Source organism: Chrysochloris asiatica, unplaced genomic scaffold, assembly GCF_000296735.1.
Source record: "Chrysochloris asiatica unplaced genomic scaffold, ChrAsi1.0 scaffold00616, whole genome shotgun sequence".
In the NCBI taxonomy this organism is placed as follows: domain Eukaryota; kingdom Metazoa; phylum Chordata; class Mammalia; order Afrosoricida; family Chrysochloridae; genus Chrysochloris; species Chrysochloris asiatica.
The window spans coordinates 269425-278081 of record NW_006409134.1 but is presented as its reverse complement, the minus strand read 5'-3'; the positions used below and the strand labels follow the sequence as shown (position 1 = coordinate 278081).

Genomic DNA, 8657 nt, shown 5'->3' with positions numbered 1-8657 from the left:
CCGCTGGTAGTTTTGATCTGCTGCCTTTGAAGTTAGCAGCCCGACTCGTAACCATTACGCTACCAGAGCTTAGAATATTAGTAGTAGGTATAATAACAACCCTCCTTTTTAAGCTGATTATAATGTAATTGGGGAGATGATAAAAATATTATATACACAATAAGTAAGAGTTACTATTGAAGTTCGTGGATGGTTCCGGCACCATGAATATCTTGCCCAAGAAGGGTTGGCATGTGTGGAACAAGGAAAATGTGGCCAGAGTGCTGTGTGGAGAGGAGGCCCAGGCCCTGGAGGAGGAGAAAGAACAGGAGAGTGCATTGCTTGCTCAGCGAGAGACCCGCACAGAATTCCTAAGCAAGAAAGCCAGGCACCAAAACTGAGGACCACCAGAACTGGAAGCCTTGGAGGCAGGAGCTGAGCTCAGATCCTGGCCCCTTGGATCTGTTTTCGGGAGCTGGAAGGAGGGAAAGGGGTGCCCAGGAGCAATCAAGAGCACCAGGAGGAAAAGCAGCAGGAGAACTGGGCATACTGACTTACCTGGGCCAGAGCAGATACAGCCCCAGTGGTACCAGCTGCCCATGCCCAGGACACCTTGCCTGGCCCAGGCCCAGGCCCAAAAGAGAAGGTCAAGGGCCGCCTGGACCCACTGTAGGGGAAGTGCAGAGGCACCTGGGGAAAAGGCAGCACAATGGAGAGGAGGGGCCCAGCAGCAAGAGAAAGGAGGGAGCTGTGAACCGAACCTGCAGCCCACTGGACCCCCTACTCTGGATCGGCTTCCAGCAGAACACCTCAAACAGGAAGCAGCAGAGAGGGCCCCGGCAGAGGCCTTGCAGTCCCAGTCCGAGGTGAGCCCCCCAGAAGGACGCCCCTTGGAGACAGAGGAGAGGCAGCAGAGCTTCAACTCCCAGTTCCATCCCCAGATGGCTCTGTGCCCCCCCCCACACACACACCCAGGTCTCATGAGCAACACCCCCTACCGCCTAGACACTCAGTGACCTATTTGTGAGGAGTCATTTCCGACCCCCCCCCTTCCTGGACACTCAGCCCTACCACTGACCTGGTCCACCATGTGTCTATTCTTGAGGGGTACAAGAATGGCTGCCAGCATCGTATAAAACTATTTATTCATAAAGATTTTCCAAAATGAAAAAAAAGAAAAAAGAAAAAAAAAAAAAAGAGTTACTATTGGCCTGTTAATAAACAAATTATTTTTCTAAGTTTTAAATAGAAATTTTCAAAGTAATAAACATAACAGCCGTGTAAAGCTTAAATTTTATTAACACCACTAAACAAACAAGCACACGGAGATTAAGGAGTTTATGTAATTTACTATCTATCTACCTACCTATCTATCCATCTATAATCTATCTATGATAATAAATAATCTGAAATCCAAGTTTCTTAATATGATAAAAGTTTTTTTGTTCTTGTTTTTGCTTTTGCTTTTGTTTAAATAAGCAATGTGCTAAATATCCTGGTTACACTAGGACAACTGTCTTCACTGTGACTAAATTATTTAAGCAAAGTTGGATTGCTTTGAGTTAATTCATGTGGTAGTGAACCAATGTGACAGAGAATTGCTGCCTAGGATTTTATAGGCTGTAATCTTTATGGGGCGAGCTCTGCTATGGGGCTGTGGATTAATGCATTAGACTGCAAGGTCAGTGTTTCAAGTCACCAGCCGCTCTTCAGAAACCCTATACAGAGTCACTATGGTTCGGAACCCACTCAACTGCACTTAACAATAACAAAAACAATCTTTATGGGAAGTCCTGGTGTGGTGCAGAAGGATACACACTAGACCTAAAGGTCAGTTTGAATTGAAAAGCAGTTCAAACTCTCAAACTGCTCCTTAGAAACCTTATGTTTTGCCATGAATTGGAACCTACTTGAGGGTACTTACAACAACAGCATTCTTTATGGGAGCTTATTGTCAGGTCTTTCTGCTGTGGAGCTTCTGGGTGGTCCCTACCACATTTTGTTTAAAGATGAGTCATTGTAGTGTAAAGCATTGGACCTCAAGGTTTGTTTGAGCCACAAGGTAGATAGTTCAAATTCAACCACTATTCCTTGTAAACCTTATCCAGGGTAGCTATGGGCTGGAACCGACTTGACAGCATTTAACAACAACAGCTTAATCATTGCACCACCTGGATCCTTCCAAAGGCTATTGTTGTTGTGTGCCATTGAGTCAGTACGGACTCATAGAGACCCCATGCACAACATAACAAAACACTGCCCAACCCTGGGCCAACTTCACAATTGTTGACATACTTGGGCCCATTGATGCTCCCACTTGGCCAACCCATCTCGCTGGAGGTTTTCCTCTTTTTCTCTGACTCTCCACCTTACCAAACATGATATCCTTCTCCAGTGAGTGGTCCCTCTTGACAATATGTCCAAACCACAAGAGACAAGTCTGGCCATCCTGGCCTCAAAGGAGCACTCTGGCTGCACTTCTTCCAACACAGATCCGTTTGTTCTTTTGGCAGCCCATGGCACTTTCAATATTCTCCTCCAATACTATAACTCAAATACATCAGTTCTTCTGTGATCTTCCTCTTGATCGAGGAAGTTGTTGCAACAGAACATGGGAACACTGAGTGGTTTGTAATTAGAAAATGTGTGTGACAGGGTTGTATTCAATCGCCATACTTATTCAACCTGTATGCTGAACAAATAATCAGAGAAGCTGGGTTATATGAAGAAAAATGTGGCATCAAGATTGGAGGAAGACTCATTAACAAACTCATATGCAGATGATACAACCTTGCTTGCTGAAAGTGAAGAGGACATAAAATACTTATTGATGAAGACCAAAGACCATTGTCTTTGGTATGGATTGTATCTTAATGTAAAGAAAACAAAGTTGCTCACCACTGGACCAATAAATGACATAAATTATCAGTGGAGAAAAGATTGAAGTTGTCAAAGACTTCATTTTTCTTGGATCAACCTTCAACACTCATGGAAGCAGCAGTCAAGAAATCAAATGACTATAGATTCTCATAAGGAGCTCTGGTAGCGTAGTGGTTACGAATCGGGCTGCGAACCTTAAGGTCAGCGGTTCGAAACTACCAGCCGCTCCGCGGGAGAAAGATGAGGCTTTCTACTCCCGTAAGGATTTACACCCTCGGAAACCCTGTACAGGGTCGCTATGGGTCGGAACCGACTCGACGGCACATAACAACAACAACAACATAGATTCTCATATGTGTGGAATCATGGATAATTTATCACTAGCTCTTAAATTCTCCTACTCAGAAGTAATGCACATCCTGTTGCTTTTGTTACAAAGATCAAAGATAGACTCAAATCCACTCTGTTCACCCAAAGGATAAGAAGTACTCTCCTGTTGCCTGGAAGAATAAAATAAGTATTAGAGAGTTGCAACAACTGCACTTATATGAGGATATCTTTAGTAAGTTGATGGCATTTAATTGACCCAAGAAGTATCTACCAAAACTGTTTTCTTAACCATTGGGCTCACTCATTCTTTAACATAGTTAATTTCAAATGCAAACACCAAACACAAATATTTAAATAATAATGTAAAAAATGGGATAAATGAATAAAGCTTCATGAATGAGGAATCATGGGTAAATGATTCATAAAATGATTTTAGACTCTTGAGTATGTGTGTTTTATATGATACTTAAATCTCTGCCTTGGTCTTTGCCACAAATGAGGAAAAACTGAGACAAATTTAGAAAAACAAAAACAAAAACAGAAATAATTAATGCTCTAGTTTAACATTGATTGTCAAGGCATAACTATGCAAACACCAAGTTTATTTGTTGTTGTTTTGTTTTGTTTAGCATGAGACAACATACTTATGCTAACTAGGCTTTTAAAAATACATTCTTTGTTTCTGTATCTTATACAAAAATCTGTGACTATTGGAGTCAGATAAGTAATCTATTTGGATTCTTAGCATTCTGTCAAATTGTAAAGGGAATCTCCTGGAATATCTGTCAACAGAAAAGAATTTCTGTCAGGAGAGAGAAGTTAATTAGTGATTGATTGACATGTTGAAATGCTCGTGTACATACACAGTTCACCATTGCTGTATAGTCACTTGATGATACTCATTTCACTTTGATATGAAATTGATACATTCATATTCTGACTATTTTATTATTGTTTTAATTATGGATGGAGTTACTGTTTTACAAAAGCAATAGTATTCTTTTTATGATAACTTTATTTATGAAGACAAAAGTCTTATATTCTGGTATGGCATAACATGCCAGAATATAGCTGCTACACACACAGAAACAGATAAAATGAAGCACTTGAGTAGGTTACCTCTGAATTTATTTAGAAGAATACATAAAGCTCTGAAATGATCTTAATTTTATATTTACACTGGAAGTTGTTTTTAAGAGACACTTTTTTTATATCTATTGATAGTTGAGTTGTTAAAACATAAATCTTTAAAAAATTTATTGCTTTGCTATCCATAATTCTAAGCATTTGAATTTTGTACCCATGTAAAAACAAGTTGGAAGAAAACAGGTTGTCTAGTTGACTTGATTGATAATGATCCTGCAGATGATTTTTAAGATTCTATTATACTTTTGAAATTATATGATAGTGAGTTATATAACAATGAAATGTTGAGACATAAGCTTGGACCTATATATGCTTGCACATATTTAGCAGTTTTAGGGAAAGTACCTTTTAAAATGAGTGTGCAGTAAATATTGACACATTAGCAACAAACAGACTATTACTATGAATGAGGACAAAATAGCACAGAAATTATTTCTTTACCTCCAGTATCAGAAGATATATTACCCAATGATTTACTAAAACCCCCATGAGGAAGCATTAAACAATGTTTGAAGTCTTTTTGAAAAACCCATTGCAACTGTAAGGCTAAATTTCTCAGATTAGCCACATAGATTGATTTTTTCAATTAACATCACTTTTTCAGTATTAGACTCTCTTTTCCATGAATGAAATTCCATGAATTATATATTCCATGAATATATAATTATATATATATATGTATATATATATCTTAAAACTTGTAAAATTGTCATATCAAAGCAATTATTTTGTCTGATTATTACAACATACAAAGTAAATTTGAGAATCCAAAGTTTTAAAAAGGGCGATGATACTTGGAATGTTGAAAGATTATATCTTGATAGTAGCTTGATATGCATCTGTTGAAATATTTATATTTATATTTATATTTATTTTAGTTCTGATAGCTTCAAATTGTTTGTCCTGATAGTACCAAAAGGAATTGTCCTTTAAATTAGCAAACCTAAAATTTACTGTAAATTTGAATATGTATGCAAAAAAAATATTAGAAGGTAGTCTTTTTTCCACTTAATTTTCTAGGTCTTCTATTGGTAGCATCTAGAAAAATTAATACAAATATGTAATATTAGATTTTGAAGTTTTTAAATACCTTTGAAATCTACTCCATAGAATCAATTTATTAAGTCTATATTTTGTTTCCATTATGGAAACCAGAGTAAAGTCAGTGTTGAAAAACACTTGTTGATTCTCATGAAATAACTGTAGAGCTATCAGCATTCAGCAAGCATTTCACATTAAGTGCATTTCTGCATTTATCCCATTTTTTCTTTTATAAATTTATAAGTCTTATTTTTAGAAAATGTATAGGACAATATTATGTGATCTCTAAAAATGAGAAGTAGAATGCATAATGATAAAGATAACAAATTGAATATATAGCAGGACTAAAATAATATTCCATTGTTTCTGAGACCTTCTGCCCTTTAGACGCTAGATAAATAACTGTCAACTTTGAGCCTTAATTTCTTGATATAAAATGAAAATAAAATTTAAGTTGAGACCTTCCTTTGTTTTGCTAAGAACAAATAAGATGATATGTAAAAAATCATTTTTTTTATTTAAAAAATTGTAATATTCAGCCATTCTGCTTCACTGAAAACAGTTGAGTTTAAAATAAAATTCCCATTTATTTGCATTCAACTGAGTTTCAGATTAACCAACAAAATTTCTTCACTTTCATTTGTAATGAACTCCTGGTGTCAAATAGAGCCTCAAAGGCAATGGGTTTGGGTTTTGGGAATTAAAAAAGATTAGATAGAATCCTTCTCTAAGTAAAATCTGTAAAATATTTTTTACTAATTTCTACACCCTTGATGCTTTCATCAATGATATTCTTAACTTACATTCTTACCAGGTAAGAAAAAAATTACTGTATCCCAAATTGTTTTAAATAACTGTGTCCCTATGGAAGATATTCTAAGAATCTGTAATCTGGAGTGTGCTGAAGAACAAATTCATGTGAGTGGATATGCCATGTGTATTTAGAATCAAGTGGAGTGGTAGCAATAAGAGAGGGTTGTTGTTTATTGTGTGTTTTGAAATGGTTCCATCATATAGCAACCCAGTATTGAGTTTGGGAGAGTAGCTGTTGGGTTTGAGCAGCCAAATGTGCAGTTACCATTTAAGTGCTTACCCTATAGTTATATCCACAGGCTCAGGGGTAGTAGTCTCTTTTTCATTTCCTCTATGATATTCTCTCATTATAGAGTGATAGAACCATGTTGTTGCTGTTGTGAGGTGCCATCAAGTCACTACCAATTCATACCGACCCTCCATACAATAGAATGAAACACTGCCTGGTCCTGTGCCAACCTCACAATGATTATTACATTTGAGGTTATTGCTGCTGCTACTGTGGCAATTGAACACATTGGAGATCATTCACTTTTTCATAGACCCTCCACTTTGCCAAGCATGGTGTCCTTTTCCAGGGACTGGTCTCTCCTGATAAGATATCCTAAATATAACAGAAGAAGACTGGCCATTATGGCTTCTAAGGAGTATTCTGGATGTACTTCTTGCTACATAGATTTGTTTGTTCTTCTGGCAGCCCATGGTATTTTAATATTCTCCACCAACACCATAATTGAAATGCATCAATTAATCTACTGTTTTTTATTCACTGTTCACTTTCACATACATATGAGTGCATTAAAAATATCATGGTTTAGGTGAGGAGTATGTTAGTCCTCAAACTGACATCTTTGATTTTGAACACTTTAAATAGGGCTTGTGCAGCAGATTTGCCTAATGCAATATGTCATTTGATTTCTTGACGGCTAGTTCCATGAGTGTTGGTTGTTGTTCAAAGCAAAATGAAGTCTCTGGAAAATTCATCTTTTATCATGATGCTATTTATTGATGCAGTGGTGAGAATTATTGTTTACTTTACAATGAGGTGCAACCCATACAAAAGTCTGTGATCTTTGATGTTTAGTAATTATTTTAAGTCCTATTCAATTTCAACAAAAAAAAGTAGTTATCACCTGCATATCACATATTGTTAATTACTTTTCCTCCCATCCTGGTACCACAAACTACTTCCTAAAATCGAGCTTTTCAATGTACTCAGCATACAGATTGAATAAGAACAGCGAAAAACTACAACCCTTACACAAACCATTCCTAGTTTTAAACCATTCAGTTGTCCCTTGTTTTGTTCAAATGATTGTCTTTTATCTATGTACAAGGTCTTCATGAAAACAATTTTGTGTTCCAGAATACTCATTCTGTGCAATGTTATCTATTGTTGTTGTTGTTAGGTGTCATTGAGTCAGTACCAACTCATAGCAACCCTATGCACAAAAGAAAGAAACACTGCCTGATCGTCGGCCAACATCACAATTGTTGCCAGGCTTGAGACAGTTGATGCTGTCACTTTACAAATACAGATTACTGGGAGTCTTCCTCTTTTTCTCTGACCCTCCACCATACCAAATAGGATATCCTCCTCCAGTGACTGATCCGTCCTAACAATATGTCTGAAGTATGAGAGACAAAGTTTGACCATCATGGCCTCCAAGGAGCACTCTAGCTTCACTTCTTCTGACACAGACCTGTTTGTTCTTTTGGAAGCCAATGGCACTTTCAATATTTCTGCCAACACCAAAAGTCAAAAGCATCTATTCTTCTATGGTCTTCCTTATTCACTGTCCAGCTTTCACATGTATGTGAGGTTATTGAAAATACCATGGCTTGAGTCAGGTGCACCTTAGTCCTCAACCTGAATTCTTTGCTCTTCAACATTTAGAAATGTCTTGTGCAGCAGATTTACCTAATACAATATGTCATTTGATTTCTTGATTGTTGCTTCCATGAGAGTTGATAGTTGATCCAAGAAGAACGAAGTCCTTGTCAATTTCAATCTGTTCTCTGTTGATAAAAATGATGTTTTTTGGTCCAGTGGTGAGGATTTTTGTTTTCTTTATATTAAGATGCAATCCATACCAAAGGCTGTGCTCTTTGATCTTCATCAGTAAATGTTTTAAGTCCTCTTCACTTTCAGCAAGCAAGGTTGTATTATCTGTATATTGCAGGTTGTTAATGAGTCTTCCTCCAATCCTGATGCCGCGTTTTTCTTCATATAACCCAGCTTCTTGGATTATTTGCTCAGCATGCAGATTAAATAAGTATGGTGAAAGAATACAACCGTGTCGCACACTTGTCTTAATAAACCATTCAGTGATCCCATGTTCTGTTCGAACAATTGCCTCTTGATCCGTGTACAGATTCCTCATGAGCATGATTAAGTGTTCCAGAATACTCATACTTTGCAATATTGGCCATAACTTGTCACTATCCACACAATCAAAAGCCTTTGC

The 8657-nt window shown here is 37.2% G+C and overlaps 1 pseudogene; it reads left to right on the top strand.

The window, feature by feature from the left end:
- The first annotated feature begins 203 nt into the window (after nucleotides 1-203).
- LOC102825357 lies at nucleotides 204-995 on the top strand (annotated as a pseudogene).
- The last annotated feature ends 7662 nt before the right edge of the window (nucleotides 996-8657 follow it).